Source organism: Gigantopelta aegis, chromosome 8 (genome assembly GCF_016097555.1).
Source record: "Gigantopelta aegis isolate Gae_Host chromosome 8, Gae_host_genome, whole genome shotgun sequence".
NCBI classification, from domain to species: domain Eukaryota; kingdom Metazoa; phylum Mollusca; class Gastropoda; order Neomphalida; family Peltospiridae; genus Gigantopelta; species Gigantopelta aegis.
In genome coordinates, this window is record NC_054706.1 from 71,413,569 (window position 1) to 71,431,079 (window position 17,511).

Consider the following 17,511-nt stretch of genomic DNA (forward strand, 5'->3'; position numbering starts at 1 on the left):
TGAGTATATCCTGTCTCACCAGTGGCACCCGTCATGAATACTGCCACCACAGAGTAGATCGGTATAGAGGTACCAACACATGAGTCAGCTAGAGTGGGTCAGGATAAAACATACCGGTCTTTTGTTAGATCTATTTGTAAATAAACTGACCTACTTGTGTTATATTAAAATGTTTTTTGTTGGCTTGTAACTTGAAGGAAATAAAAGATGTGATAAATTTACATGATTCAGCGGGTAAATGACCGGGTTATTCCATTCAGTATTTAATTCAGCGTAGCATGAAATCAAAACGACAAAAACGAGTCAGTAGCAGGCTAGACAAACCGACAATTGACCGATTAACAGATTTGAATGCTTTTATGATAAAGGCGAATAAAGGCGAATAATATAAAAAGGGTTCCAATGTGAAGTCCTGTTTTGTGGAGAATATATCATTTTAAGCAACTAGTTTTTCGCTGGAGTAAAATTTATATCCACGTTAAAACATCAGGTGCTAAAAATCTTTAAATTCATAACCCACTGCATATATACCGATTACCTCCGATTCCAGCTAACTATGTCCTATTGGTGTTTAGTTATAGGCCATTGATACACTTTTGGTGCAAGATTCTAATGAGTAATGCTCTTTTGGTGTCTGGTTCTAGCCAATGATGCACTGTTGGTTTATGATTCCAGCCAATGGTGCACTTTTAATGTATAATTCTAACCAGTGATGAACTGTTGTTATATGATGCAGGCAATGATGAACTATTGGTGTATGATTTCAGGCAATGGTCACTACTGGAGTATAATTGCAGCCACTTGTGCGTTATCGGTGTATACGTCTACCCAGCATTGGGAACAATTGATGCATGATCTATTGGTGTATGGTTGTAGTCAGTGTTGCTTCACTGATGTATGATTCCAATCAATAGTGCACTATCTACGTACAATTCTACCCATTATTGCACTATGATCTAGCCAATGATGAAATGTTGGTTGATTCAACTAGTGATACTCTGATGATGAATGATTCCAGGCATTCAAGAACTATTTGTGGATGGTTCTAGCCAGTGCTGAACTACTGGAACATGCTTCTAGCCAATAATGCACTATTGGTATGTGTGTCCAGGCAATGGTGCACTATTTGTGTATGATTCTACCCAGTAATTCACTGCTGATGATTGGTCTAGGCAGTGAATTGGGGAAAAGTCCACGATAAGAGCTCGTGATGTTACTGGAAAACTATAGCCGCCATTACAGTATAGATAAGTCCCAATTACGCAACGCTTGACCCCAATAACTGCGTTGGGAGTCGTTACAAATATTCCTTTGTTTTCTACTAATTTATTATCCTCAATGTGCTCATACAGGTATTCATTTCATAATATTACTACAAAGAGGATCTTGTTTAGACATTTCTCTGTAAGACAGACAGGTAACCCAAACCTCCACCGAGAAGATCCGAACCAGATACCTTTCAGGTGAAAGTTCATGCCTCTACCAACAGACGCAAGCAGGATGACTTCATACAAAAAAAAACCCAATCGTTACGATGGCATGGCCATGTGTTGCAGCCAGCATTGCTCTGCTTGGTTTACACAACGAATTAGTTACAGAGCTTTGGTTACAGATCGGAGGCCCTGAACCTCGAAAACAGGGGTAGGCTATGTTGAGTTTGACGAGGACACCCTAGCCCTGCTAATACCATTACGCATATTTAACCCCAGATTTAAAAGCTGGTTGGTCTGACCAAGGGGATCTGCCGATTCATTGTCTGAGGGATCACACACTTTGACGGGGATTAAGGAAGCCTCTGTTCTCCGATCGAGGTGCAGAAAAGACGATTGACCCCCTGTCTTGTACTTGTGACACACCTTACGAACGCCTGAATAGCTGACGGTAGAAGGAGAAGATACACGTACACCTAGGAAGAATATCGAGTTTGTATAATGGAGCACCGCACCTCATACCCACGAAGCTTGTGTTTTAAGGACGTGCTATATTTAACCATTTAGTCTCGTATGCCATAATACTTTTCTGCCTCTGCCGTGTTATACGTTTTGACCTCAACACGCCAAAGAGTTCCAGATCAGCGAGCTCTTTGTTGTGCTGGAGGTAGAAATGTCTATTTGCATGTAAATCTAGGTAAAAACAACACACGTGCTTGTTTGGACAGAACATTTCTGGCGGTGTATCTGTCAGGCATGCATGCCTCACAAACATAACTAATTTAGAAGGCTGGACATGGGGTGGGATACCTGTGAACGGTAGAATGCGGTTAGTTTTTGTGCTCGTGAGTGTTTTAACAAACATTTACATGACTGACTGACTGACAGAAAACTGGTCGTCAAAACGATGACATATTGAATGAACTAAATACAGGTGCTTCATACGTTTAGTTCCCACCAAAGGATTGATTTCAAAATTAACGTATAGCTTTGTTTGGGTAAAAAAAACACCTCCAACAGAAACAACTGCCAGTGAGGAAACAACAGCAACAGCAGTAGCAACAATATTGAAAATTAATAAATAATATGTATATAATAATGTGTATACTACTACTACTAGTACTACTACTACTACTACTACTACTACTACTACTACTACTACTACCAGCACCACCACCACCACCACCACCACCACCACCACCACCACTACCACTACCACCACTACTACTACTACTACTACTACTACTACTACTACTACATACTACTACATACTACTATTACTACTACTACTACTACTACTGCTGCTGCTGCTGCTGCTGGTGTTGCTACTACTGCTATTGTTACCGTTATTGTTACTGCTGAAGAGTAGAAAGTCTAGTTTGGTTTTATTTTCATTCTGTTATTCCGGTCATGAAGTGCAATTCTCAAGTCAAAGTAACAAACAAATGTGACGTCACAGTAACAAACAATTTGACATTCACGTGTACAACTGAGGAATTTAATAATACCAAATATAACATATTCCACCTCTATTTACATATTAGCTTAAAAGATCTTTGTACAGCTTAAACTACCTGTGTATTGCATTTATGATAAAACAATGCTAAATATAGTGAAGAAATGAATCGTTTATTAACATAAATGGATATATAATAAATATCCACGTAGGTTATTGATTTACAAATTAACTACCAAAGAATCCATTCAAAGAAAAATAAAAAAGAAGAAGAAAAAATTCGCTGCTAAAATAATGAAGATAATGCTTATCATTTGAAGATAATGCTTATCATTTGAAGATAATGATGATGAAGAAATGAAACAAAATTCGTTTCTTTTCTTCCCATGAATGGCTGTCAGTTCCAGTAACTCGACAGCCCAACCCACCCTGATCTTAACACCCCGCCTCTAGAACCGCCGGTCTACAAGGGCCCAACCCACATCAGAGCCGGAACCCCACCGCATATACACATACCCTATTTTAAATAGTACAGCCAATCAGGGGCCGCCAACGACGAGTATCGCATTACAAGGTAAACCAGAAGTTTTCACACGAGTGAGGATAGCGGCTTTCGCGGACGAATCCGAGATCAGGACGGCTACCGGCCAAACTGACAACTCGCGCATAGCTGGAATGTTTCGTTGTTGGGCAAATTAATGGACCTCTGGGTTATCACTTTTCCGAAGTGACAGCCTACGGAAAATAAATCGTCGTTTTTCGCAAACACTGGTCTTAAGTGACATCGTCGAATGACAAAGGGGAGGGGACGTTTTCGTTTTGAAGAAAGGTTACCAAAATGGACGTTTCCCAAACGGGATTTACTCGTCAGTCGCCCAGTGACGTTATGTTAATGAAAACGCGTATCATTTATCACTCATATGCATCTTAATAGTGAGGTGCTTTTTGAATAACTGTATAAATATAATAGTACCGGATTAATACAGCCGGCTATGCCAAGCGTTTCATATCATTTATATTAATATTGGAGACGATAATTTGCTTCACTCCAAATTTCTGTGGCATTTCTTTTTTGTGTGAATGTGTCACTGGATACCTTTTTTGGAAACAGGACAAAACGCTGTCATTAATATAACAGATAAAATTATTCTCTATAAATATCTCGAATAAATAGCTCAGTAAATGGCATTTAGTACTCAGTTAGAAATGCTAAGAAATAAAAAAAATGGACTGTTATTAAATATTTGGGGTGTGTGAAAACAGGCTATATAGCTATATAGGCTAATAATACACGTTTGTATGCATCTGTTGCGTATGTGTGTATGTGTGTATGTATGCACGCACGCTCAATTGTACACACATAGTTAATTTCCAGATACAAAATAACTTTTTTTTTTTTATAGCAAACATATTGAGAAAAATTACACGAGTCACTTTTAGATACTATTTACCTTAAAGCGTGTAGTTTCAAAACGTATCTAACGAGCGTAAGATATATTTAAATTTGTCCATATTATATTGAAGTTTATTTTAATTAATTAATTTAAAGTTATTTTATTATTGTGAATACTATAACAAAATAAAATTGAAATACACCTCAAATACTTTCAGAAAGTTTTATGATTCAAAAAGCTTGTATAGACTGATTGTCTCAGTGATAAACAATTCACATGTTCCAGTTTTGTCATGTTTATTTTTGTAGATTACATCAGGCGTTATTAATGCGAACAAGAGCCAGTTTATGGTTGAGGTTTCCACCACCTAACCAAAATCGCCACGGCAGCATGCATGATTCGCGGCGTCAATTGCTACAGAATGGCTATTGACACAGTAACCGTGTAACCAACGATCTGAATGGACATCAACAATGACAATATGCCCGAAAACAAACAGTTGAACAGTGTTTATTAAATGTTATTACATTGGCATTAATCCTTAGGGAAAAAAATTAACTTTTGAAACAAGTATTTGTTTGATAAATTAGGAAAAATTGTTAATATTAATAGATTACAGAATATGAAGGTTCATATGTGATTTGTGCTTAAAGCATTTTTCTTTTATAAAAAAAAATCACAGTCAAAAAGTATAACAAAAATGTCGATGAAGTTGTTTTCGTTCATGCAATTAATACAAGATGAAGCTGGGGGTGAAATAGCTTTTGTTTGCATATTGTTCAAGATGTACCTTACTTTACAAACATAATATATGATTAAACGAAAAATCAGCAATAATAATAATAATAATAATAATAATAACAACAATAATAATAATCATGAAGAAGACAAAGAAAAACAACAAAAACAACTACAAGAAATAAATATTTAATAAACAAATATTTATTTATACCTATGAACATAAAAATATATAAACGTATAAAAAGAGTAAATAAATAAACAAACAAGCAAGCAAATAAATAAATAAATAAATAAATAAATAAATAAATAAATAAATAAATAAACAAACAAACAAACAAACAAACAAACAAACAAGCAAGCAGGCATGTAAGTAAACAAAGTAAGTAAGTAACCCAAGTAAGTAAATAAATACATTTTTAAAAAACATTTGTAAATTATACTTTAATAAATAACAGCCTTGGACGTTTTTCGCCTAAACGATATAACTTCCCACATCTAGATTTCAGGCTGCATGTTTTGTCGACGGCACGCAACCTTTATTTGACGGACTTAAACTCGTGACACTGATTGATTTTAAAGATTATCAAGCTGAAATAGATAGGTGTTCGTTTAGCCAGTGTTGCCCATTTCACAATCAAGTAGCTTGACACCACGGTGTTACATTTACATTGTAATTGATGAGTAAATATTTTGTCGTGTCTTCTTTCAAAAGAAAAGTTCAGAAAACTGACATGGAGTTTTATAAAATGGTTCTTCGTGCACAAAACATAGGTTTTCGTCTTCGTTATTAAATCTCGCGAGACACGCTCAAGATAAAAACGAAAGTATGTCCAGTTTCACCGGGTCTATTTCATGACACGTGTAATGGATTAGAGGCAGATTTCAGCCAAGGGTTATTAACACCGGTCGTGTTTGACAAACGAATATTCAGTGATTTCGTTGTTCATTTCAATACTTGTTACAAAATTGTAAAGTGACAACCCCTGTTAATATATATTTCATGAGTTAATAAACATTTACAGGGCGGTTCAAGTAATAAAATGATATTGTGTTAATATGTTAGTTATTAATAATGGTACTCAGGGAAATAATAGTATCGAATGTTTCAGCAATAATATATATTAGGTATATTACATTCCAGTATTATTATAATGAAAATATTTCCTTACCTAATATAATTCAAATGACGTTCTGTCTGTTTCGTTCGTTGGTTACTGCGTAGTAAACCAAATGTGTTTGGCCATGGGTATAATCATCTGTAAAATACAAATATAATTCAGCTTATAAGAACAAATGTAAATGCAAATAAACAAAATACATTAAAATAACTAGTATTGATATTGTTATTAGTATTTTTGTATACATTTCACATTTATATATTTATTTATAAACATTGGATATGTTATGTAAATTATTGTATTAGCTGTACGATTATGAATTTAAAAAAAAAAGTTAAATGAAAAAAAAAAAAATAATAATATACTAGTTAAATAAAATAGTTTATACGGTGACACGTGAATTCATGAAGGTAGGATTTTAAATATTAGTAAATGTATATTGGTGAATATTTACAATTCCAACGTTATTTTAAGGCAATTTGTATGTGAATTGTTAAAATTACTACTCTGAAAAGACTTTTGTTTCAAATATCCACATTATATGTTTAGTTTGTCAACAGTTTTGTGCACCAATGTTCAAAGTGAACGTTACTGTAACAACGAACCCGTACACAAAGATCCCGTGTCATTTTAAACACGCCCCCAAGTAAACTCGGCCCCTGTTTCGGGCTAACAACGTAGATGCGCGGAAGAAAGAAGCGATAAAGAACACAGCGGATATTAAAGATTAGGACAAACTTATGAAATGTTGTAATTTAACACGTTTCTTATCGCAGGCGAAACATAACCCAACCCTTACCCGTCCAGATAATGACCAGTTACGATGACAAGTCGTGAACAGTAACTGTATGTATTCACATTACAAATGGCTAATTTAAAAAAGAGCTATGCTTTGAAATAACAATTTTGTGTCAAGACAGAGCCTATGAATAATTGTATGTAACGTTTTATTAGGAATGAAAGGGCATAAATGATTTCTGGTAAAAAAATATTATGAAAAGTTACCAAATCAACAGTAAAAGTTGAAACATAAAATTTTAATGAAATCCATAAATTGTGATTTTTTTTATTAACAGTAATGTTAATATTAAAACAAAAATGAAATTCGTAAATTGAAACTGAAATTGGTAAAGTTGGTGTGTATTTTTACAATCTACAACCCCCTCCCCCCCACACACACACCCTCACACACACAAGTAGAAGAAAAAAGGAGAAGAAGAAGAAAAAGAAGAAAAGAAACAAAACAAGAAAGAGGAAATAAAAAAGAGTATATTTTTCAAATACCCCTTCCAAAAAACAACAACAAAAAAACACGAAATATAAAAAAGAGTATATTTTTCAAATACCCCTTCCAAAAAACAACAACAAAAAACCCCGAGAAATAAAAAAACCCCACACAACAAAACCTTAAAAAAGCATCCCATATGTATTATCAAAACAAATAATAAACAAATAAACCCTTTCCTCTAAAAAACAAATTCCAAAAGACAATGTACATGTAAAAAAAAAACCAAGAGAAAAACAAAAAACAATAGAAACACAAGTCCAAAAGCAAAGAAGTCATAGAGTAGAGAGGCGGGAAAACTACTTATATGTATATTGTTTGTTTAAGTCTAATAAAGAGTTATGTTTACGAGAAAATAGTTTTGCGCTTTCTTGTTAATGGCCAGTCAAGTAACACGCCTCGGGGGCAGAATGCCTAAAAGGGGAACGAATTCGATCTTTTTTTATGAACAGGTGTCAAGCATAGATTTAAGATACCGTTGCCCAGGGCTTCTTTCACACTTCAGCCTGTTAAAGAAGAGGTTTTAGAACGTTTTATCAAAAACACACTGTTTACGAATAATCAAATAATGTCGTGTTATTGAACTTTAACGTGGCAACACTCGTTAAACGAATCCGCGAGTTTTGCAGTTAATTAAAGTGTGGAAACATTGGTTAAACGAATCCGCGAGTTTTGCAGTTAATAAAATGTGGGAACATTGGTTAAACGAATACTCGAGTTCTGCATTTAATTAAAATGTGGAAATATTTGCTAAACGAATAGTCGAGTTTTGCAGTTAATTAAAATGTGGAAACATTGGTTAAACGAATATTCGGATTATTATTCAAAACAAATTGACAGTTGCTTGAGTATCTTTTAAAAATTATTCTACCATATTATAATTCATAAAAAATATTGCTTCCTATTTTGCCTTATTGTTTAAAAACATAATTATAAATACATTTAATCAAACTGAGATGACAATAGTTTACAAATGTACGAGCATTTTGTATTTCAAATTAGAAACGTGTTTTCAATATTATGTTTTAAAATATATGTTACGCATTTGGTACTTCAAATTAGAAAATTGGTTTCCAATATGTTTAAGTTAACTGGCACATATGATTTTAAATTATATATATAAACAACCCAAGTAAAATATTATGTTTTACATTTACCCCACATAGCTGAAGACACTTCATCTGACGTCTTGTTCGGACATTTATGCTCATTTTGATGTGCTAACGAATTCGTCTCCTTTTTTTTGTTGTCTTTTTAAAAAAAAATAATAACAAGACGTATAATTTCATTTAATCAGCTCCTCGACACCCACCCCTCGAGCGCCCCTCATCCAGAGCTGTAATAAGGCGCTCCTCAGGTAGAATCTCCGGGGTTTTGTGAATATCAAATTGGACGGAACGAGTTTAGAACCGGGTTTTTAGGACACTCTTTTCCTACGCCAAAGACGTGCTACTTTTTTCTGTTTTACCTTCAAGATTTGTAATAGTGGTTGGAATTAAAAACGTACACGTATTTGTTGTTTGGACGACACTGAAATAGTCTCATTTAGTTTAAATATATCTTAATAGGTATGTAGGTGGGTTTTTTTTTTAAATAGTGTTTAAAACAAAATAATTGAATGAGAAATGAAAAGAATATTACAAACGCAATCGGTTTTGCTACACGCAAAAGTTAAACATTATATATACACACGGAGTGTATTTTCGTTAAATGAAACGAAATACGATTTAATTAAATACAGAATTTTGTTACTTAAAACCACTGTTTTGTAGTCAACTTTTAAAAACATTTTTTTTATTTATAAAAAGGAGAAATATCAATGCTTGCTCTGCGCATAACTCTTCAGGATAAAACATAGTACCGTTATGTTACTTAATGCATTAAAAACATAAGCTCCTTTAGTGTATATTTTCTGCAAAAGTTTCCATTTGAATATTTATTATGTCAAAAATATAACTAACTAACTAACTAACTAATAAAACCACAAATTAAACAGGAACCAATATAACATATTAATATTTCCCTTATCCCTAAAAAAAACTAACTTAAAAACTATATACAGTAATTAAAATATACATGTATTTACTTGTACGAAATATCCACGATGGACTTGTTATCTTTTATCTTGCTTAATTATTTGCACAGTTAGTACATGTGTATTAGGATATTAAACAAAACAAGAACTGCAAGCAACAAAACATTTTAGGATTTTAACTTCTGTAGGTTACAAGTATTTACAGTCATTCCTTATGATTTCCAAATGCATTTATTTATTTATTTATTTATTTATTTATTTATTTATTTTTATAATATTTATTTATTTACTTATTTCAGTATTTAAGCCACAATTTTGAAATAAGATGTCAATGTAATGGGACATTTTAAACTCCATACATGTTTCAACATGTCAGAGATCAGAGGGTTGCGCATGCGTATTATAAACTGTTTTTAAAAACGTGTAAAGTACACGTTGTATTGTGTTGTATGCATGTGTAGAAGTATTAGTTTATAAAAAGCCGTAGGGCTTTTTTCAGGTAACGGTACAAACACCTTATGTAAGCAGCATCCGACACCAGAATTACATTTGACTTTATATTGCAGTAGTAACTAGATGTGATAGACAGATAGATAGGTTAAAGTTAAATTTAAGGGTTTTTTAACGACACCGCTAGAAGACATTGATATATTAAATCATCGGCTATTCGATGTCATACATTTAGTTATTTCTCACTCGTAGTCTCAGAGAAAACCCGCTACATTGTGTTTTATCAGCAACAAGGGATCTTTTAAATGCACTTTGCCACAGACAGGACATACTGTGGTCTTTGATATATCAGTCGTGGGGCACTGGTTGCATATGAGAAGGATAAAAGAAGTCATTCGCCAGCTTTCCGCTTTCCAGATATAACAAAAAAAAGAAGAAAAAAAAGAAGAAAAAAAGAAGAAAAAGGCCCAACAACACGAAATAGATTATTATAAATATGACAGAATACACGTAATATGTCTAATGTTACTCTTATTAATGTTTTTGAGTTGTATTTAAAATAATAAAATGGAGGTCAAAGTACATAAGAGAGAGAAATAGAACACCACAACGCGTTCAGCCAAAACCCGTAGATTTGTATGTGTACTTCTATTTTTAGCCAAAGATTCTTGGCAGCACGGTGCAATTGTGATATTCTCAAGTTAATTAAGCAAAGATCATGTGCAGAATCGATTAACATGACAGAAATATAAAAATAAAAATATAAAAATGTGGTCCTTACAAGTGTGATAATGGACCTTTAATTATATTAATCGATTCTACGACAGATCGTAAACTCTCGATTAATCAAATCTATTACTACAAATCGTAAAGAAACTTGCATTAACAAATCCAGTGTAAATTTGACAGTAATCGTATGTAACCTCTAAAAATACTAAATGGAAAGAAATTATGTTGCATTTCATTCCAGCTAAACATCCAGCCCCAATTACACAGAAAGCGTCTCAACTATGGAGCCGTTTATATAGAAAATTATTCCTGTTAAGTTATGACGAGTGTGCCCGGAGATCCGCAGGGCTCGGAGGGCTTGAAGGGCTCTGTGGCGGGTTTCCGCAGGTCACTGGGTGTCACGTCACAAACAAAAGTACGCCTGCGCGTGAATAATACACTCTTGTGTGAAATGAATCCCAAAAGACAAGATGTCAGTTTCATTTTAACGTCATAATTAATACAAATAGCAAGTGTAGGTGACGCGCGATTCGTCATCTTGCGATCATTTGTAAACCGCAGCAGCAGCCAGAGTTACCGGCCTTTGATAAACTGTTGCGACCTCTGGCCGTTAGGGTAATTAATGGTCATATCCTTGCAGAAATTTTCTTTCTGTCAGTTGCAGCTAATTAGTGTGTATTTTGTTCTCGGGATGAAGTCAGCGCTGTTTGTGATATTGTTTTAGATCATGGTTCTAGCTTCGGTTTGGTAGCTGAAGATTAAGATATTGGCTCGATGCATCTATGTACATGTGTGGCTGTAGATAAGGTTTATTTTCCACTGGGAAGGGTTGGGGTCAAATAATCATCAATGACTCGCAATTTCCATACATCCACTGAAAAACGTATTTTATTGCATATAATATACAAAATCATGTGCAAACAAAAACTGTGACTTTACCTGTTAGTTACTCTCTGTAGATTAAAAAACCCAACAACCTCAACATATTTCTACTAGCAAATTAAATGGACTTTTCTGTCATTATAAGATGTTTTCGACTAATAACGACTAAAATTACACTTTAAATAAATGTTCGTGCTTAGAATATCAATATAAATATAGCCAGAAGTGTATACTGATATGATTCGAACCCACCACATCGATTCGCATATCAGTTTACACTCACTAACCCCAGTAACAACTCTAACCCTAAACTTAACCTTAGCCCTGACTAAACTGCTTATGTGCACAGGGCATTGACTCACGGGTCAAAATATTTAGGGCAGTGACAAAATTATGTCATATCGGCAGTGAAAATAACACTTTTTCCAAGACGTAAAATATGCATAATAATGTCACTAATTGCAATATTTCACCTGACGTTAGTGTAATAAAAGAAATATCATAAAAATTATACAGCGATTAACCCACGAAAGTAGGCGGAGATTATGAGGTAAAATTGCGGCCTCCGACATTTACATACGTTGAGTGTACATCAACCGTTTGAAATATTCGGAAATTATACTTCACGGCACGATAGAGAGCACACCCCTATAATGTCTATAAATTGCACCTAGATACCAAAAAGGGTCAAATTAAAACAAAAACAAAACAAATCCCCCCCCCCCCCAACCCAAACAAAACAAAACCCAACAGCAAACCTCCCACCCAAAAAAAGCCAACAACACAATCCCAACAACAAACCAAACAACTAACCAACCAACCAACCAAACAACCAAACAACTAACCAACCAACCAAACAAACAAACGTAAGGGTTTTTCTACACTGTGAGATATAACAATAACTATTTCATCACTTTTTATTTACCGTATACATTCAAGTAATTATATACTAGTCTTTCGACATGCATAAAATCTGATATGTTCAAAAAGACGTTTTATAACAGATGTCTTTCAATAAGAAAAGTGAGAGTTTTGTGCGTGCATCTTACTGGTACGTACTGTAGAGTGTTTAATAAGTAATCATTATTTTATTGTGTTTCCATTTACCATGGGACTTGTGTTAATGTCAGTATACCCCCCAAAAACAACAACAACAACAAACCCAATCCCTCCCCCCCAACCCCCCCCCCCCACAACAACAACAAAAAAACACAACAAAAAACACCCCAAAACAACAATAACAATAGAAACAAAAAAAAGAATATTTAAAAGATGATGATCTAGGAACTGTCGGTTGAGATCTCGCTCAATCGGTTGAGCGCTCGCTTGAGACGATAGCCTATCTGTGGGAAAAGTGCACATAAAAGATTCCTTGTTGCTAATGGGACAATGCAGATGATTTTCTTTCAACTCTACTTGTCAGAATTACCAAATGCTTGGCATCCAATAGCAGATTGTTCATAAACCAATGTGCTCTAGTGGTGTCATTAAACACAACAAACGTCTTACTTAAAAGACTCTCGTATCATATGCTTCTCATAGCGTTATATCTAATACTAACATCCAAAAGGCAAGACTCCGTAACTAGGTTCGTTTTTTTCACAACTACACAAACCCCGCCAGATAAGTGCGATTCGTTCAGTCTGTGAACGGGAGATATTAAGCGTTGCCACGGGTCTACGACTCTCCGTGAAGACGCCGTACAACAGTTGTGGTGTTCGGGATGAGGAGAACACTGTACGGTTGTTTCACGCTGCATTATCACCTGGTCGTGAAGCTTCTACACGACAGAGGAGCCGCTTCATGGGTCTAAACACCTTCACCCAGTACAGACAGAAGAGAAAAACACCGGCCTTTGTGGCGTAGAGGGCAAGACATCGGCTTTTAGTAAGCTAGGGGAAGAGAACATTTCTATACGCCAAGTTATATCTCATTAACAATTAATATTTAACCACTTACCACTATCCCAGACAGATAGCTGAAGCGTGTAGCCAGAATAGCATGCTTGAATCCAAAGTGGATATAATACAAATAGCCACACGTCAGCACCTGCTAATCGTCATCTTTGACCAAGATGAGAACCAGAGTCCAAGAAGGGGCGTGATTGGTACAATTATTCTTTGAACTACATAGATATAACATCTGGGCAAGTTAAGTCTTATTTTAATTTATTTCCATGCTTTTATCTAAAGTCCTGGGTGGTCACCTCAGCTATCTGGAATCAGCTGAAGAAAGAGGTTAGTGGTCAATGAGAAAGAAAAAAACGGTATACCCCTCCCATACCCCTCCCTATTCAGCTGTGGAAACGCACCCTGAACACCATACTGGAATACGAATTGCCAAGCTAGCATCTTTTAATCTTTCATTCATTTATTTTTACACCTTCGTTTGACAACCAATAGCCAATCTATTTTTTTTTTGTGCTGGAGTGTCGTTAAACATTCATTCATTCATTCATTCATTCATTATTTTCCTTTTAACTTATTTTCAGCTATCCGGGGCTCTCTGTCCAGAACGGTGGGTTAGCGGTTAGTTGGCAATCTTATATAAAGTAGCCATCTATTCTAAGAAGCCATCGAACTATTCCTCAACTTACTTCTTAATGTTACAAACTGAGCTACAGTAGATAGCCGATTGTCTTCACAATAAATGAAACGTTCATCAATAAGGCTCAATTTTATCAAATATGTTTTATAAACACGAATATCTGTCATACAGTGGTTAAGGATATGCACTGTGGGAGCCACTTCTGGAAACAATGATATGGCAAAGCTTATGCTACCGCAGGTGGAATAGTTCTTCACAAGAAAAGGAGATTAAGTATTAGAACGTAGAAGTTCTCAATTTATGAGGAATACAGCCGACGGTGTACCTTTGGGCAATCACTGGATTTGATGAATTCCCATAATGTCCAGCAAAGTAATCTTCTTAAGCATGTCTGTCATTGAGTATTCCTCATTGAAGCCTACCATTGGATATTCGTAATTTATATCTGGCGACTGAACATTACTTTATACATGTCTGTCATTGAGCATTCCTCATTGAAACCTACCATTGAATATTCGTAATTTATATCTAGTAAATGAAAATATTGTATAAATGTGTGTCATTGAGTATTCCTCATTCAGGCTTATGATTGGATATTCATATTTCATATCCAGCAACTAAACATACTTTATACATGTCTATCGTCCGGTAACAAAACCTAGTATCTTACTTTTCACTTGTTTTGAAAACACGAGAACTAGTCAAGATGTGCCCGACTAAAGACTTCTTGTTTGTAACTACAAGATTAATACTTGAGCAAGGATGTATTTTGTAAATGATTTTTATTTATGAATATCTATTAAGTTTTTAATTAGAATTTACTTCGTTACTAGGTTATGGTTTTTGTGATGGTAAAGATTCCATTTATTTACATGGTTTTGACAGTGATGAAACAAAGCTATTTGCATTCAGTTGGCAATAATTTATTAAAAATAACCTGGTTATCACTTAAATTCTTGAACGATTTTATTATCTCAACAAAAGAGTTACTACGTTTTATCAATGGACGAAAGATATATATTCAATATACTTGTCATACATAATACTGAGTGTTCCTTATTCCTTAATATTCGAGTATTCTTGATTCTGTTTTGGGGTATTTCTTGAATCATTCGTACCTATCATGCTATTGTACTCAAAACAATGATTGTGTGCTAATAAGTATTGTGCTATACTAGCCAATTAATGAATATTGCACTACACTGGGAAACTAATGAGTATCGTACCACGCTAGAAAACTAATGAGCATCGTACTACACTAGAAAACTAATGAGTATCGTACCACACTAGAAAACTAATGAGTATCGTACCACACTAGAAAACTAATGAGTATCGTACCACATTAGACAACTAATGAGTTTCGTACCACACTAGAAAACTAATGAGTATCGTACCACACTAGACAACTAGTGAGTATCGTACCACACTAGAACACTAATGAGTATCGTACCAGACTAGAAAACTAATGAGTATCGTACCACACTAGAAAACTAATGAGTATCGTACCACACTAGAAAACTAATGAGTATCGTACCAGACTAGAAAACGAATGAGTATCGTACCATACTAGAACACTAATGAGTATCGTATCACACTAGAAAACGAATGAGTATCGTACCAGACTAGAACACTAATGAGTATCGTATCACACTAGAAAACTAATGAGTATCGTACCACACTAGAAAACTAATGAGTATCGTACCATACTAGAAAACTAATGAGCATCGTATCACACTAGAAAACTAATGAGTATCGTATCACACTAGAAAACTAATGAGCATCGTACTACAGTAGAAAACTAATGAGTATCGTACCACGCTAGAAAACTAATGAGCATCGTACCACACTAGAAAACTAATGAGTATCGTACCACACTAGAAAACTAATGAGTATCGTACCACATTAGACAACTAATGAGTTTCGTACCACACTAGAAAACTAATGAGTATCGTACCACACTAGACAACTAATGAGTATCGTACCACACTAGACAACTAGTGAGTATCGTACCACACTAGAACACTAATGAGTATCGTACCAGACTAGAAAACTAATGAGTATCGTACCACACTAGACAACTAATGAGTATCGTACCACACTAGAAAACTAATGAGTATCGTACCACACTAGACAACTAATGAGCATCGTACTACAGTAGAAAACTAATGAGTATCGTACCATACTAGAAAACTAATGAGCATCGTACTACAGTAGAAAACTAATGAGTATCGTACCACACTAGAAAACTAATGAGTATCATACCAGACTAGAAAACGAATGAGTATCGTACCATACTAGAACACTAATGAGTATCGCATCACACTACAAAACGAATGAGTATCGTACCATACTAGAACACTAATGAGTATCGTATCACACTAGAAAACTAATGAGTATCGTACCACACTAGAGGTAGTACTATACCAAATAACTTCCGGCTGGGTCAAAGTTCGAGGTGCACCGAACTTTTGATAGAGAAGTGAACACCACAAGTCCTGTGATTGGTTATAAATGTGAGTGTGTTGGTTGTAAAAAATAATAGTTTCATCTGGGTAAAATAAATGTGCAATTTTATTTCATCTAGTACCAAAGTGTCAAGTAGCCTTGTGCTTGAAACATGTATGGGGTACCTGTAAAAAAAAGTACTCAAATTTTGTGCGAAACTAGGGTAGTCATAGACGCTACCCGTTATCTCAGAAACGAGCAGCTTGACCCCCATTTTTTTCTGATTCACTTTAAGTGTAAGGGGTGGTAGTATTTATATCCGTGGCGTTTATGTCGGTTGATACGTTGCAGGTAGGAGTTTTAGCCGTATATGTTACTATTGTCGTCTATGGGATTTGATTTGGTAGTATACACCCTAGAACACTAATGAGTATGGTACTACAGTAGAAAACTAATGAGTATCGTATCACACTAGAAAACGAATGAGTATGGTACCATACTAGAACACTAATGAGTATCGTATGACACTAGAAAACTAATGAGTATCGTACCACACTAGAACACTGATGAGTATCGTACCATACTAGAAAACCAATGAGTATCGTACTACACTAGAAAACTAATGAGTATCGTACCACACTAGAAATCTAATGAATATCATACTGCACTGGGAAACTAATGAGTATTGTATCACACTAGAAAACTAATGAGTATCGTACTACACTAGAAAACTAATGAGTATCGTATCACACTAGAAAACTAATGAATATCATACTGCACTGGGAAACGATATATGTCGTCGTCTACACGTGATCACCTCAAAACATGGCCACTGACACGAAAAGCATTGTCGTGTTTAACTGGGAATCAATTTTTTAAACTTTCCGAATCTTCTGCTTATATTCATTAACACTTTAAATTACTTTTCGGTTTGTGGCATTCGCATTGATTTCTCATTATGCTTTCAAATTGTCTTTTTCCCTTACGGAAGGGGATAAT

General features: G+C 34.9%; 1 long non-coding RNA gene across 1 annotated transcript in view; it reads right to left on the reverse strand.

Moving 5' to 3' along the window:
* The window catches only part of LOC121379454, a 54,521-nt gene that overhangs the window by 12,719 nt on the left and 24,291 nt on the right, over positions 1 to 17,511 (reverse strand). The window contains exon 2 of the long non-coding RNA XR_005958847.1: positions 6,191 to 6,277. This is a non-coding gene — a long non-coding RNA (uncharacterized LOC121379454). The remainder of the gene's footprint in view (positions 1 to 6,190; positions 6,278 to 17,511) is intronic.